Below are 17,395 nucleotides of genomic sequence, written 5' to 3'. Positions count from 1 at the left end.
GTCAAAGATTTTTTTTAAACCATATATTTTTATTAATACATTTTTCAAACGTATCTGCATAAAATAATGTAAAATAAAAAATGAAACCATTGAAAATCAAATAATCTCTGGGTATTGAGAAAAGATCTCAACAAATCACTTGGTTAACCAGATGTTGAGATACATAGCTAGGTATCAACATATTGATGATACTTGACCATATATTGATAGATAGCTTCATTAAGTGGCTTTATGGACATACAAAACAAGAACTTAAGAAAGTCACCCCACAAACTTCAGGTTGTGCCTTTCCCCACCTATCAACCCTGATTGGAACTGGCTGCAGAGAAAGAGAACCACAGATCAAAAGTCTTATTTGGAAGACTATGTTCTTTTGTTATATTTTAATGCCTTTTAAAAGACCCAATCAAACAAAATGAACCAGACTTTTGCAATCTGGCTTCTTCCAGCTACTGCAAACTACAATTCTCATTACCATAAGACAGGATGGTCCATGATGATGGATGTTGCCCTGAAAAAAATTGAAAGGGAGCCAGGTTAAAGAAATCTAGGCTGAAAGGGCCTATTGTCTGACTTATTATAATTTTATATAATTATGTGTGATCTTAATAAATTCTGAACTTGAAAAAAAACAGTTAAATTTCTGTAACAGAAACATTTTTTCTGCAAGAATAACAAGTACCAAATTACATATGAAAATAAGTGCTGTTAATATTATCACGGTTGTAAAATATGTAAACAAGATAGATAAAATAATCAGACATCAAAAAAATCTTTGCTAGTTGTTTGCTAACTTGGCTGGTTTGCCAACATTTAAGTTAAGCCTATTGTCTAGGAAATACTGTAATGTAAATTACTGCTTCATTTACCAATTGAAAGGCAAAGTTTGATTTTTATTCTTCTTGTTAAATTGGGCCTTATGAGGATTCCATTGCAGTATTGCTAAAGATTGGCCTGTTGTTGAATGCTACTCTAGAAACCGTAGATACAGTTTCAAAGTACAGGATGCTTTGCAGTGATTCAGCATTCATTTTGAATACCTGTCTTAGCTCAGGTGTTTCAAAGACCATTTTGTATGTTACATTCTAGTAACAATGAGAGGTGGGGGGATCATTTTCATTTCTAGAGACTTGTATTAAAAGAAAAACAAGATTCAAGAAAAAAAATGTAGAAGATAATTTCTATTCGAAGCCTAATTGGAATCCAGACTAAGATGTAATTCATTTCTTTGGCAATATACTGCATTCTGCTTTGAATTGTGTAAATGTTTGCATTTACAATCAAAATCAGCATCTGTAAAAATTTGCCTGTGCAGTATAACAACCTGTGAAAACTGAGAAGATGCTGTAATTCTTCACCATAGAGGTTTAATGCAATTTATTGAAAGTAGTTTTACTTACGCATATTCAGCATTCATAATACATCAAACCCCACAGATGCAGTTTTCTCTATAAGTTTAAAATGAACCTATTTCCCTAGTGATACTGATAAAAAGTCTTAGGTTATCCTCTAATCAATTAAATGTAAATGTTTTCATCAAAGTATAGAATTCCAACCATCCCGTTGGGTCTGTGTAAAGTTTGTACAGCGTATCAACTTTTTTTGCCAATCAGCTATAGTCTCTTCATAACTAAAATTTAATGTCAATTAAATTTTACCTCCACCTTTAGTGAGTCAATTATTGCAAAAGGGGGGGGGATCAGCTGACATACTGCTTCATGTGTCTAGTTCTAAATCCCTATGTAGATGAAATCAAGAAACCAATTCCATTTAAAAACTAAAACTACCTTAATTAATATAAATTATAGTAACAGAATCTTGCAGGTCAGACTGTTCTTTACTTTCCCCTCCCCAGCTTATCATTATGTGAATTAGGGAGTTCTGCCTGAGCTGCTTACCCATAATTCTTGTTTTAGACCTAAGCCATCTTTTTCCCATTGTCACTTTGGTAACAGACCTGACTTATGTCTATCAAGATCATCTTCCTTACACTCTCTACAAGTACCCAAGAAAAATCCTAAAAGGTAACAGGCCAGAGCATCCATAGAGTTCAGACTGAAATAAATAAATCTTGCCATCTCAGTGTCCTTCAACTAGAACTTGAGGCATCACCCTGAACTCCTCCTTGTGAAACAGCAACAAAAAAGCACACTAAGGTTGGAGGACTACTTTCCTCTTATAGTCTACTGAGGCCAGCTCAAGGCCAAGATGTTTTTCAGTGGCAAGAAAAAGACTGACCAAGTCTGATGTCCACCCGTCAGCAGATGCCAGCACGAAGCAGACTCCAATTAGCCACCAGAAGAGCCAAGCAGCTTGCTGCAGCCCCAGCCAGAAATCAACATCAGTTTGGAGGAATTCCAAGGAGTGATGGAGTTTGCGCAGGGATCCAGGAAGAAGCGTCTACCAGACCCACAATCCTCACTATATTGAGCCAAAAGGGGAACTGCATTGCATTGAATTGCAATCCTCCCTGCACCACAACAGTCTCCATATTGTCCTCTGCACTGGTTCCTGCTGTTCTTTGGAGTCCTCTTCCAAGCCAAGAGCTAAGAGAGAACAAATAATTAAATCTAGACACTCAGGCAATTAATAAAGAGAGGAAACAGGCAGCCTGAAATTCATTTTCTGCTCCCCAAGTACACATTTTTTCCAGATATTCCTTCTTGAAATATATTATAGTACATCTGAAAAACAAGATTGGGCCTAAGGGTCCAATCCTTCCCCACTAACCTGGTGCAGATCAGGTGATGTCCCTGGGATGCAGCCAAAACTTGAGCTCATAGCCAGTTATAACTTCTTGATCCAGAGAGGAACTGCTTCAAAGCAAGTGTTCAAATAGCATTTCCTCAGGAAAAGGTAATTGCATTAGCTTCAGCAAATGCTTATGGGAAGAGGAAAGACCTTACTTGAGGTCTTTATTCCTGTGCTAATAGCTTTTCGACAATGATGACTAGTGAATGGGGGAGGATCCAATATCGTCCATCCTTTCACTGAAGAACAAGCACTTCTTTTATCAACTTGGCTCCATGGATGATTTGGTAACTGGCTTTTTAAAATCAAACTCTTCTTCAATGAACTTAATGATTGGCCTTCTTGTTTCTCTCACATTTAGCAGAATTAGTGCACAGTTTTCTTTCTGTTGTCAAGATTCTCAGCAAATATTCAAAAGAAATGTCTTCTTGCCTGTCTGAATATCCAGACATGTGCAATAACCCTCCGTTCCTTTTGTCACTTTATGCTAGACAATAAAAACAAACAAACAAGATTGAAGTCATGGATCTCTTTACTCAACTCACATTTATAAAAGTTAGAACATGATGTATTCATTTCCAAGATGGGCAAAACTGAAGGCACTCTTGATATCCGTTGCCATACAGATATTGCCAAACCTGCTTTCACTATAATTTAACTCTAATTTTCTGCAAAGTTAGTGAAGAATAATTTCCCATGGGAGAAATTCAATCTTGTACTGTAGTGACTATTAGATTGTTAAGATGTTAGAATTTCTAAACTGAAATCCAAGATACAGCATGGAAAGGATGTTGAGATCATTCGGGTAGCAGAATAACAGAGAGCAGCAATCCATGTTAAATGATAAATGTTCCTATTCAACTTCTAATGGAGAGAATAACAATGAAATACAGCAATAATTTGTTCTTGTTCTTGTTTTATGTAATGATAAGGTGGGTTTCCTGCCTACCCAGATCTAAAGCAGAATTTTATCTGATTTGTTTAATAATTTCCTGAATTTCTACCATATTGAAACTGTTTAATCCATCATATATGAAAAATACTGATTTTTGCAGACCAAACATCAGCACTGAAAAAAAATTAATATGGAACTTGATAGCCTCTAAGCTATTATCAATAACAATATGAACTTTTCCCAAAATTTTTGCTACACTGTAACAGTGAATTCATAGTCAAAGTTGTAAACAGGTAGAGTTCATTTTTTGCAATATGCACAAACAAAAATCACAGGTTTCAATTATTTTACCAAATAACTTTTCTATATACATGTTGCAGTTAATTGAATTTATAAATGCATTTGGTAGTTTAAAATATTTTTATTACTTTGGCCAGCATTAAACTTTCAAACCACTTTTCAGCATTTAAGCATTTAGCTTTAATCAAGGGGAGAAACAACCTGGAACTAAGAAGAAGCTTCCTAACAGTGACAACAATTAACCAATGGAACAGCTTGCCTTCTGGAAGTTGTAGGTACTTCATCACTGGAGGCTTTTAAGATGGACAGCCACTTGTCTGGAATGGTATAGGGCAAGGGTAGGCAACCTTGGCTCTTTTATCACTCATGGACTTCAATTCCCAGAATTCCTGAGCCAGCATGGAGAAACTTTGGCCCCTTCATGACTTGTGGACTTCAACTCCCAGAATTCCTGAGCCAGCCATGGCTAAGCATGGAAACCTCTCCCTTTCCCCTCAGCATGGCTGGCTCAGGAATTCTGGGAGTTGAAGTCCACGAGTCATAAAAGAGCCAAGGTTGCCTACCTCTGGTATAGGGTCTCCTGCTTGAGCAGGGGGTTGGACTAGAAGACCTCCAAGGTCATGTGCAGTTTTATTCTGATTGACTGAAGCTGTTGGATAGGTCTGGATGTCCTAGGTCAGGCAACCTTGGCTCTTTTAGGACTCGTGGACTTCAACTCCCAGAATTCCTGAGCCAGCCATTGTATATTAGTCAGCTTAACCCATCAAGTAATAGAAAGGAGGCCTAAGAAGATCAGGAATTGGACAAAAAGCTGAAAAGCTAGAGCAGTGTTTCCCAAACTTGACAATTTTAAGGCATGTGGACTTCAACTCCCAGAATTTCACAGCCAGCATTGCTGGCTGTGGAATTCTGGGAGTTGAAGTCCTCATGCCTTAAAATTGTCAAGTTTGGGAAACACTGAGCTAGAGTTTACTTTTACCTTTAAAATTATGACAAATTAACTCTACACAAATTTGTAAAATGGATCTCTTTTGAATTAGCAAAGTATCTACTGTTTCTTCCGAGAAAAGGAGTGTTTTTAATGAATTTAAAAAATCTGCAACAAAAATACATTTCATGAAAACAATTAAAGTTTATTTTTCTGCCACCTACAAATAGGACCTATACTGTTCAGATTTTGGGAGAGATTTCCTCATAGCAGGAAGCAGTTGCATATTAATTCCTGGTTCCCTGAAATTTAAGTTAATTATTTCTTTATAAACATACACACCACAGACACACACAGAGGGGGGGGGTAGTGGGTCAAACTATCAAGATGCACAACCAAAACATAAAGAACAGTTGAAGAGTTTTTTGATTAATGTACATATTACTTTTGTTGCTATTTTTTCACTATGTGTATATATCTGGTTGAACAGAATCCATACCTAATACTGGTCTAATTTGCTAGATTTGTAGCTTGTCTTTGTTTGTGAAAGATGATTGTCTTTGACACATATGATGAGTTTGATGAATCAGAGGCCAAACCTCCATACCTAGAGCATATGATTATGGGACTGTTTTTAAAAATACTCAACTAAAGTCAGAATGATGTATAATCATGATATTTCATTCTCGGGGAAGGGTGAGGTTAGGGAGAAGGTTTATTGTTATATGGGCTCCAGTCACTTTCTACTAATTGCAAAAAAAGGAATCAGTAATTTTTTCTATAATCATTACATTTGTTCATATTTTGTTCCAGCTTATTTTAGCATCTATTTATTTATTTATTTAGACCTGAAAATTTACATTCTGTGTACATTTTCATAAGCATTGAAAATAGAAATGGGTAATTTATCAGTTATGCTTATTCTCCTTTTCTCAACTCTAAGTTTCTCCCAATAAAAATATTTTCATACTCATTTAGCAGATTTCATCCTACAAATTATTTACCTACTAATCCTTTCACACCTATATTCAATAAAATATCTGCCTCCCTAATCTACTGCTTATTTAAACACATTCATGCATATCAAAATGTACTTTTCTACATATGCTGTGAGTATTTCTTATTAACATATTGGCAATTCATGAGTTAACATAACTGGTAAAACCATATAGATAATATGCTAAACACAAAAACATTCCATACTCAGAAGAAAACAGGTGACCTTCAAAATATAAACTGCAAAAGATTCTCTCCAAGGAGATTAGCTGCAAAATTTATATTATAGTTTTCCCTACTTGTAAAGTATATCAGTACTAGCAGTTTTCTACTGTTTGAATGCCTGGTTTTTCAATCAAGGTGGTTAGATCTGTGTATCTTGGGAATAATACTTTAGATAGTTCTGTGATTCTCTGCTTTTATTATTTTTATTATTGTTACTTTTAATAATAATACATAATAATAAAAATAAATAATTACTTTTATTCTTCTTCTCTGTTTTAAGAACAAAGACTGTTCTTCCTACATCAATTCAGAAAGCTCAGATTGCCCAAGGATTTGCTGATACAGTTCTAGAGAGGAATTATTGAGTCTGTCAATTGTACCTCACTAACAGTCTGGTTTGACACAGCAACCAAACAGGACAGATGCAAACTTCAATAGATAGTTAGGAATGCAGACAAAGCAGTTGCAACCAGCCTGCCTTCCACTGAGGATCTGGATATTGCACGAACCAGAAAGAGGGATGAGAAAATATCTAGAGCAGTGGTTCTCAACCTGTGGGTCGGGACCCCATTTGGGGTCAAACGACCATTTCACGGGGGTCACCAAACAACACAGTCTGCCATTTTTTCCCCCTTTTCCTTAACTGTGCTATTCCCTTTTATTCTATTGGCTTTCAAAAGCCAATAGGAATTGTCCAGGCTGTCTCTGCCTTGCTGAGCCCGCCAAAAGTCCCATTCTGCAAACGGTGCTGCACCAGTTGAGTAGTCCTCGACTTACGACTGGTTGGGGGTCACGGCATTAAAAAGGTTGAGAACCACTGATCTAGAGACTCCTCACATCCTGGACATAATCTGTTTCAACTTCTCCCCTCAGGATGCCACTGTAGGGCATTGCATGTCAAAACAACTAGACGCAAAGATAGTTTGGGATAGAGGCTCAGCTTATAATCAATATAGGTTGCTTAAATTCCAACATCTGCAAGCAGGAAATGAAAGGAAACAGATGCAAGAGCATATTTGCTCAGTTACTGCTTCCAGTGTGAATCATGGCTACTTGAAGACCTCTGCGAATGAGTGGAGATATCAACTACAGTGAAGAACAAAAGGCTGGGAACTAGATCGGTCCTTCAAATCTCTCTGGAAAAAAACAGAACAGGAGATCACTCACAAGTGCTTTGAATGGCAGCTCCTCATGAAGAGACCATAAAACAGCATAAAATATGCCTCGGCAGCATCAGAGCCTTTAATAAGGACACCAAGCCAATCAAACTCACTTTCTCATCACATTTGGAAATGTTCCTTTTAGCCACTTTATGAATAATAGAGATTTTCAAAGCAGCAAAGCTTAATTTGATATCTGATGGGTTTTACCTTCTTCTTTGGATTTAAACAAAATTAAACAGAGACTTGAGAATTTAAAATAATATACAATTGGCAAGATGCAAAAAAAAAAAAAAGGGTTTGGATTTAAGAAAGTTTTAAAGGGCCTGGGAGACCAGAAGGATTTGGAATACTGGTTATTTTTGCTGTAAGATTTGAAAAACAACTATGTAATTAAATAATATATACTCGGAAACAACTGAAACGGAACTAAACCCATATTAGGAACTGGGGCTTGATGAAGTTAACAAATGGACACTAGAGGGAACTGAAGGACCAGGCAGAAAGAGTTAAAATAGCTAAGGCAGCTATACATTTTTCTTTTCTTAAAGAGTTTTTTGAAAACCGGATTGAGATATTAATAAAGAATATCTCAAAATGTTTTAGAAGATGATGAGAAAAATGCTACAAAAACTTTTTACCTGACACAGACATTACAGAGTGTGAAAGCATGGATGACAGCAACCAAAAATATCAAAAGGCAAATCTAGAAATGGATCTATACATGGAATAGCTGCAACCCAAAATTCTGGATGATGCTGGGAAGAAAAGGATGTGGACATGCTACAGATGTGACAAGAAATCCTGGACAATGCCTCTTTATGAGACTCTTTGATCGGGGATAAATTATTTGTTTGATACTGCCAAATCAGGACTGAAAAGACACAATTTCCAATTCTATATAGATTTTATTTATTTATTTATTTTCATTTGAAATATTTATATAGCCACCCATCTTCTAACCAGCTCTGGATGGCTGCCAATCAGAAGTTAAAATAACATAAAAGAAATCATGTTAAAACTACACAACTAAATAGATTAAAACATTATATTCAACAAAGACCTGGTGCCAAATCAGCCTATGGAGAAAAGAGGGTTTGGGTTTTTTTTTTGTAAATTTAAAAGAAGGTGAAAAATTACTATATCAGCCTATGCCACGTCTTTATTATTGTTTTTGTTGCAATAATTTGTTTTGTTTTTTCTTTTTTCTAACTTTTTTCTGCACCTTCTGAACTTTTCTTATACTTTTCTTTTTTCTTCTATTTTAGTTTCTATTAGTTCTTCTATGTTTACTAAAAACTTCAATAAAACTACTATTTTAAGAAAGGGATTTTTCTGTTATTTAGTGGTGACATCCATGCTTCTTAATTATCCTAGAAGCTGTTTTGCCTTACTTTAGTCTTGCTTAAAACAGATCTAATTAGAAAGACAGAGAAAAATAACCACCTATTTACTTTATTTCTTCTTTTGATCATGGCACACCCATTCCAAAGTTCTCATTTGATTTTGTTTGATTAATTTATTCCTTAGATTGTTTATTGGATTTCCTCATGAGATTGTCGACAGAGGTGGCCACAGGGGAATGGAGACAAAACTCCATGCCTTCGATAGTTATGTTGTGACATCAAATACAAATGTGTAAGAGGCACATGTAAGAGGTATTTGGTGTTGTGACATCACCAAATACTGTTCATCATAATTGCTGTGAATGTCCAATGTAGTATCTGTGGATTATAAAAATGCTGGCTGTGTCTACATGAACCTTTTACCCGTATTATGCAAGCAATCCAATGTTGTGGATTCATACAATGCTGAATCACAAACTGAACTAATAGGTTGGGGCTATGCATACAATAAGATAATATGTGGTTGGGTTATTCTGCAAATATAGCTACTAACATTTCATGTTGCATATAAGGAATGAAGGTATGTACAAAATAAAAGAATTGGTCAAAGCTAAAAATAAACTGATGCATGACAAGAAAGGAAACCACAGGAAAAATGTGGTTAAAGCCAAATGTGAAAGGCAATATATAAATTTCAATGGCATTTTCCTGCTCAAATTTTTTTTATAACAGATGTTGCTTTTGATGATAGATGGGTTTTCCTCTATTAAAACAAATAAACACTTTTTTAAAAATTGATAATGTCCCTTAAGTATCTCTTTGTCCCTGCCCATTGTTAATGCATTTGTTGCTACATGGATATGGGCCAATCTCATCTAGCACTCAAGATTGATAGGGAATAGACTTGGAGCTGACTTGTACTGAAGCACTCAGACACTGTCTACATCAGTGGTTCTCAACCTTTTTAATGCCACGACCCCAACCTGTCGTAAGTCGAGGACTACCCAACCGGTCGTAACTCGAGGACTACCCAACCGGTCCTAAGTCGAGGACTTTCCCTGCCCGGGAGCACCACGCATGCGTGGTGCCGCCCCCTGCGCCGGCCGAGGCGTAGCTGGCAAGGGGCAGCGACGGAGCAAGGCAACCACCAGCTGGGCCACCAGCTGGCCCAGCCCAAGGGAGGTAAGGCACCCGCCGGGCCCCACACGCACCAGCAACCCTCCCTGCGCCTGCCGGCCTCCCACCCCTGGCCCTCTTTTACTTACATTTTTAGTAGTTGCTCAGCAGGATGGGTGGAAGCTTCCAGACAGCTCGCCTTCGCTGCAGACAACTTGCAGCACCGTTTGCAGAATGGGACTTTTGGCGGGCTCAGCAGGGCAGAGACAGCCTGGACAATTCCTATTGGCTTTTGAAAGCCAATAGAATTAGACTCTATTCAAGAGAGTCTATTCTATTGGCTTTCAAAAGCCAATAGAATAAAAGGGAGTAGCACAGCTAAGGAAAAGGGGGGGAAATGGCGCACTGTGTTGTTTGGCGACCCCTATGAAATGGTCGTTCGACCCCAAATGGGGTCGCGACCCACAGGTTGAGAACCGCTGGTCTACATCAGCAAAATGTCAAAAAAAGATGTTGCTTATTTTACTTAGTTAAGGTTAGAGCTAGGATTAGAAATGGACTGGATATGAAATGAATAGCAATAGCACTTAGACTTATATACTGCTTCATAGTGCTTTACAGCTCTCTCTAAGCGGTTTATAGAATCAGCCTATTGCCCCCAACAATCTGGGTCCTCATTTTACCCACCTTGGAAGGATGGAGGGCTGAGTCAACCTTGAGTCAGCGAGATACTGTCAAATTGCAGGCAGTCAGCAGAATTAGCCTGCAATACTGCATTCTAACCACTGTGCCAATATTGTGAATAAAGCACAAAAAAGTGGTGTTGCTAGGACATGTTAAGATACAAGTTGCTACAGGTTTTACACAAGTAGCTGTTTGCCCACAAACAGAATCTTCACCAAAATGACCTTAATGGAAGTCTTCATTGCCTATACAGAGATAGTCATTAAGCCTTCAAGTTGTTTCAATTTTCTCTATCCTCCAGTTCCTTCTTGATGATATTATACCGCTTCATCAGGATGGTTTGCTACGGAGGAACACTCTGCAGCAGTCTGTAAACTAGCTTCTGAGTTGTGATATATTTGATTTTTGGTGGAAGTGACAAGATAGGAAATAATATATGATCAACACTGAAATTTGATCTCTTCACATTTAAGAGTATTCTTATGAAAAATCTTTTTCACACAGATCAAGAACTGTGCTCTTAAACTAAAACCCAAGCCTGGCCTCAAGGATTGAGGAACTATTATATTTGATTATAGCAACTCTTAAGTAAAAGGTCTTGAGCAGCAAGAAAAAGAAAATCTAATTTTAACAATAGGTGTCAGGTGAAATGTGAAGCTCATGCATTCTTAATACATTCTCCCTTAATCTTATTCCCCTCCACTTCCTTCTGTTAGTACAGTGGTCATTTTACCTTTGACTTAATTTTATTACTTAGGGTTAATTTAATTTTGAGAAGTTGTTTTAAAACCATTGCAGTTTTAAAAAATACTTTTAGGTCATTTATTCAACTTAAACATTTCTTATTAGATTTATTTGGCATGGATGTAACCACCTTCAAAGTTCTGCATCTATTAGAAGTTTAGGGAAGATTATAACCTTCTAAATAAAAAGTTGAAAGAAATTGATGAAATTTACATTTGTTATGAGTTCTTAGAAATAACATGTTTCAAACTCCTGGTCTAATAAACTTAACAAGTGACTGAATTAAACAATACATTTAGTTCTCGACTTACAATAGTACACTTAGTGACTGTTCAAAGTTACAACAGTGACTTATGACCATTTTTCACATTTACAACTGTTGCAGCATCCCCATTGTCATGTGATCAAAATTCAGATGCTTAGCAACTGACTCACATTTATGACTGTTGCACTATCCCAGGGTCCTGTGGTCACCTTTTGCAACTTTCTGACTAGCAAAGCCAGATTGACTTAATAACTGTGCTCCTAATTTAACAACTGTGGTGATTCACTTAACAACTGTGGCAAGAAAGGTCATAAAATGGGACAAAATTCACTTAACAAATGTCTCATTTGGCAAGAAAAATTTGGGGCTCAGTTGTGGTTGTAAGTTGAGGACTGTCTATATCAGTGGTTCTCAACCTTTCTAATACCGTGACCCCATAATACAGTTCCCCATGTTGTGGTGACCCCCAAGTGGGTGTGGCCATCAATAAGAGGGAGTAGGACAGCTAGGGAAAAGGGAAAAAAATGGCGGACAACGTGGTTTGGCGACCCCCGTGAAATGGTCATTCGACCCCAAATGGGGTCCCGATCCACAGGTTGAGAACCACTGGTCTATATGAAATAAATTTCTTACAATTTTAAAATTAGATCAGTTCTGAAAAAAAAAAGTGATGTGATATTCAAGAAACTATCATTACAATTGTCCTGCCTTTGCAACTCTAGCACAGGTTTAACCCATGTGGTTTTGTCTTGTCTTGTTATTGTTGGGTTTTGTGCTGACATCAACAGAATTTTTAATATGTTATTAATTATGGCTCAGTTACTGTACATGAAAGATTAATGATCTTCTTGGCTATAGTCCCATGTTTTGGAATCTATCAAACTATTCAAAGAATTATTATTCAACATTGGAGGGAGAAATCTATACTTGATTTGCAGCAGTGGTTTACTGATGTGCATTTGTCAACATCTGAACTAATCTTGGAACAAGGAATGGTATATTTTATTGTTCTATTTGTAATGTAACTTCCAGTGTTGTTATAAATTTTCCCCTCTCCCCTTTTTATTGCTATGCTTATCAATTTTGAAATTGTTTTTCTATACTGTTATAGCAATTTGTTTCTTTCTTTTGCTATTCGGTTTATCAGTAACCATTATACATTCAACATCTGGATATTAACTTTCATTGGTTGTGCTAATAATATAGGGTTACTACGGTAGCAATATAAATATTAAGAAGTAATTGTTGTGTCTTTCCTATTTACTAAATTTGTGAACAAAGGTTGAATTAGTAACATGAATATGAAATATCCCTGTAATTGCAACATCTTCTCGGAATAACAAAGTTGGAAGGGACCTTGGAGGTCTTCTTGTCCAACCCCCTGCTCAAGCAGAAAATCCAATATCATTTCAGACCATGGTTGTCCAATCTTTTCTTAAAAACCTCCAGCACTCACAACTTCAGTAGGCAAATCGTTCCACTGATTAATTGTTCTGTCAGGAAATTTCTCCTTAGTTCTAGGTTATTTCGCTCCTTGATTAGTTTCCATCCATTGCTTCTTGTCCTGCCTTCAGGTGCTTTAGAGAGTAGTTGACCCCCTCTTCTTTGTGGCACTGGAACACTGCTATCATGATTCCCCTAGTCCAGTGGTTCTCAACCTTTCTAATGCCGCGACCCCATAATACAGTTCCCCATGTTGTGGTGACCCCCAACCACTTATACATCACTGGGTGCCAGGGGCGTGGCCAAAGAAAAGGGGGAAAAATGGCGGACAACCTTGTTTGGCGACCCCCGTGAAATGGTCGTTCGACCCCAAATGGGGTCCCGACCCACAGGTTGAGAACCACTGCCCTAGTCCTTCTTTTTATTAAATTAGACATACCCAATTCCTGCAGCCAGTCTTTATATGTTTTTAGCCTCCAGTCCCCTAATCATCTTTGTTTTGCTTCTCTGCACTCTTTCTAGAGTCCCAACATCTTTTTTATATCCTGGTGACCAAAACTGGATGCAATATTCTCAGACACTTAATTGTTCTACTGTAGATAACTTACCTTGATTGTGTTCTTTAAGCTGTTGGGACTCTAACCAGAGCACTCAAACCTATTTACACAGTATTAAGTCAGATAGCAGAAAAAAATAATAGAGGAGAAAGGTATACGTATGATAATAACATATTACTTGTATAGGTTCCTGGAAATAGGAACCCTTCTATGGGTAATCATCCTTTGTCTGGAAATCGTTACATCTCAATCAGATGAAACTGGGGAAGGTTGCACAAAGTTACATTAAAGTTCATAATGGCTATGCTTTTTTAAAAAAAATAGAAAACATAACAGACATTTTGCTGTCAAATTGTGTGTGTTTGTGTGTGTGAGAGAAAGACTGCTGCAGGCTCTGCTATTTGGCAACCTGCTAAATATTGTTACACTTCTTCCTTCATTTTTTTGCATATAGTAATTCCCACCGATTTTAATACATTGAACGATTGGCTTGTAAATTGTGTACATGTGGATTCCAGTTTAATTAGCTGCAGATGCTGAGAGTTCTGAAAAGGAAAATCTTTGCTCAGTTTTGTCACTATTTGCAAGCATCAGCCAACTTTATGAAAAGGAATTTATCTGTGTGGTTTTAGAACTTTTTGATCAATTTGTGCTGGTAATGCCTATAAATATGTGCAGAAGTGCTAGTGTTCATATGCACAGAATGTACATATCTGCATGTTTAGGTAACCGAATGTTAGATTTTGTTAAAGAAAATCATTTTTAAAATCAGTAAGCTAGAATAAAAACGGGGGAAATAGACATTCTGTTTGCAGAATTGCTATTCTTTCACATTGTCACAACAAAGAACTTCAGCACCCCAAAGCAAAGTTTACAAATGTACACACACACACACCAAATGTGTTCCTAGAATTAATGTGACCAGGGCTCTATTGTGGCTTCTGTTTTTCATACAGTCTCGACCTTAGAACATATGAAATGCAGATGAAAAAAAGTGCCCCTGAACAGATGCAGACTCCCTTTTCCTCAACTCCGATTAGTAAAAAAAAAAATGAAGAATGGTTTCCAGATAGACTTAAATAGCAATACCTAAAAAAAAAGGGGGGGGGAAGAAATGAGAAACCGGATTTTTCCATTTAAGATGGGCATTTTCATCCTTCCCCATGGGTTCAGGCTTGGCCCCTGATCAACTCTAAGTGGAAGAAAAATCTCCAACTATTCACAAACACTGGTTTTCATCTTACAACTGGGGTTGTGTCAACCTTTCAAAGACCTGTAACCTTTCCACGTGTGAGGCTCCCTTCTGTTTTTGCAAAAGTGTATTTCCAGATTCACCAGACAACCCAGTCCATATCTACTTAGATATTTACCTGAGCTCATGGTAGATATTTCTCCCAGGTTAAATACAAGATTGCAACCTTATTCTCTCCTAGGGTTTTATAAAAATTATATCTGCTTGCTATATAATATTGCTCCATGTGCATATGATGAAGCAGACTTGACCACATAAACACTTCTCTTCAAAATAGCTGTTTGTCTTATATTCTATCTCAAGACTATTCCATACTGTATATGTTCTTCAGTAGACTCAGCCACTGTAAAATTTGTTTTAAAAAGTTCTCCCAGCAATTCAGTGACTGATTAGGATCTAAATAGCAATTAAACTTTGGAACTGCATTCAGGTATGCTAATACATATTGAGAAAAACTATAGACCTTGTGTTCGTCTCTACCACATTGCTTCTCTGTGCCAATCCTTTTTTTTAAAAAAAAAAAAAAAAAACTTCAATCCTGCTAGCAAATTGAACTGATACACGCCAATTTTCCTGTCAAATTACCTTTAGCTGCAAATATAATACCATTAAACCCAAACCTCAGGAAATTAGATCACAAAGGAAATAAAACCCAGCAGCAGACTCAGAACTGGTGATTACATGGAAGAACGATCTGGGAGGGAGAAGGGTGCATAGGTGGGGGAACTTCCCCAAAGAAGGCAGTGGCATATCACTGCAGAATTGTTGCCAATAAAACCACCACAGCACATCCATGAAGTTACCCATAATCAAGTTCAATTAGTAGTAAATTTATTTATTGCCCGTCTTTATTATTTTGATAAATAACTCAAGACGGATAACATTCCTAGTACTGTACTCTTCCCTCCTCCTGTTTCCCCCACAACCCTGTGAGGTAAGTTGGGCTGCGAATGAGTGACTGTCCCAAAGTCACCCAGCTGGCTTTCATGGCTAAGGCAGAATGGAACTCTTGATCTCCTGGTTTTTGCCTGGGGTCTTACCCAGTAGACCAGGCATGTCAAACTGCTGGCCCACGGGCCAGATGCTTCATGCAAAACCACGCCCACCCCATTGCCAGCAATGGGGGAAAAGTCCCAATAAGTCGCGCAATGTCACATGACGTCGCGAGTTTGACATGCCTGCAGTAGACCAAAACAGCTTTGAAAATCTCTTTTATATTTATAATCACCAATGCACAAATTTATTAAATTTTAAAATAAAAATAAAGAAGGAAGCTTCCAATCAGAGTACTTTCATCCTCAATCATGCCCCAGTGAAATGACAATACTTTCTTATTATCTTATCACAGAATTAGATAGGTGGAAGAGGGTTCACCAAGTCCACTCCTCTCCTTTTTCCCTGCAGAAAGCCAAAATGTACAGCAGGAGCACCTAACCTTGATAATTTTAAGACTTATGGACTTAAACTTTCAGAATTCCCCAGCCAGCATGCCACTGTTGGACATTCGGAGTGTCCAGGATAGAGGGCTCAGCCCCTCCTCTAGGAAGAGAAATTGTATCAAATAATTCAAGATGGCCATAATAGCACTTAGACTTATATACCGCTTCACAGTGCTTTACAGCCCTTTCTAAGCAATTTACAGAGTCAGCCTATTGCCCCCCAAAATCTGGGTCCTCATTTTACCCACCTTGGAAGGATGGAAAGCTGAGTCAACCATGAGCCAGTGAGGATTGAACAGCCGAATTGCTGGCAGTCGGCAGTCAGCAGAATTCGCCTGCAATACTGCATTCTAACCACTGTGTCAACATTGTGAGTAAAGCCCAGAAAAGTGGTGTTGCTAGGACATGTTAAGATACAAGTTGTTACAGGTTTTACACGAGTTAACTGTTTGCCCACAAAATACCCTAGTCTTCACCAAAATGACCTTAGTGAAAATCTTTCACTGCCTACAATGCTGTATTTTAACCACTGCCTCACGTGATTAAGGTGGTGGCGCTTCAACGGAGTGGCGCTTCAACCATGACAGTGGCTGCCATCTTGACGTTTTTGACCTCTTCTAAAAGGGAAAGCAACACCTATGTGAAAAATTGATTGCACCGCCCATTCACTCTCTAGAAACTGCCTACTTTTCTGCCACCCCGATAAAGGAGTCAGGTCATCCGTTTTATTTTTGAGCTAACCTCCATCCCCAGCCCGTAAAAGCGTGCATGGGTGCGTACCTGCATGCGTGCAGGTGGGGATCCTTTTCAACCCCAAAACAAAGCGACACTGTATGCTTTTGGCCAAGTTTTCCAGCGGCTGTTGAGCTGATCTACCACGGTTTTGCCCACGCCGGATGCTTGCAAAGAGCACAGACGCTCCTTAACGGGGGAAGTTATTTTACCTACCCTTATTAGAAGATTTCCTGCTTCTAACGACTTGTGCTCCCGTATAGATGGCCTATATATATATTGACCTGGGTTAAACGTCCTTCTGAGCGGAATAACGCGCAGACAAAAAAAAGAGAGAGAGAGAGAGAGAGAGAGAGCAACAGCTCCCTCACAACTTCTACACCCGAGCAGCTCCCGCCGCCGTTGGGCGAAATGAACGATCCGTGGCGCCTGGGCTTCGCAGCTGAGTTCGCTCCTCTCCTCTAACCCCCCCCCCTCCCGCTTCCCTTTCTTCCTCCGCCCTCCCCGTTATCCTTCGCCGGGACCCCCTTCCCTTTTGTTATTCGGCATGTCTGATTAGCAG

General features: G+C 38.1%; 1 protein-coding gene and 1 long non-coding RNA gene across 3 annotated transcripts in view; one reads left to right on the top strand and one right to left on the bottom strand.

Annotated features, from left to right (window-relative positions):
* Positions 1 to 17,395, top strand: part of ADAMTSL1 (ADAMTS like 1) — a 495,749-nt gene that overhangs the window by 233,596 nt on the left and 244,758 nt on the right. The gene's annotated exons all lie outside the window — the stretch shown is intronic.
* On the bottom strand, positions 9 to 17,281 carry LOC120297133. The gene is made up of 4 exons (XR_005553698.1): positions 16,350 to 17,281; positions 2,731 to 3,238; positions 2,239 to 2,546; positions 9 to 511 (listed from the first exon to the last, which is right to left on the bottom strand). It is a non-coding gene; the product is annotated as an uncharacterized LOC120297133 (long non-coding RNA).

The sequence above is a fragment of the Crotalus tigris genome, unplaced genomic scaffold, assembly GCF_016545835.1.
Source record: "Crotalus tigris isolate CLP2741 ecotype Arizona unplaced genomic scaffold, ASM1654583v1 scf7180000023589.2044511, whole genome shotgun sequence".
In the NCBI taxonomy this organism is placed as follows: domain Eukaryota; kingdom Metazoa; phylum Chordata; class Lepidosauria; order Squamata; family Viperidae; genus Crotalus; species Crotalus tigris.
Note: the sequence above shows the minus strand (reverse complement) of the source record. Positions and strands in the feature narration are given on the sequence as shown.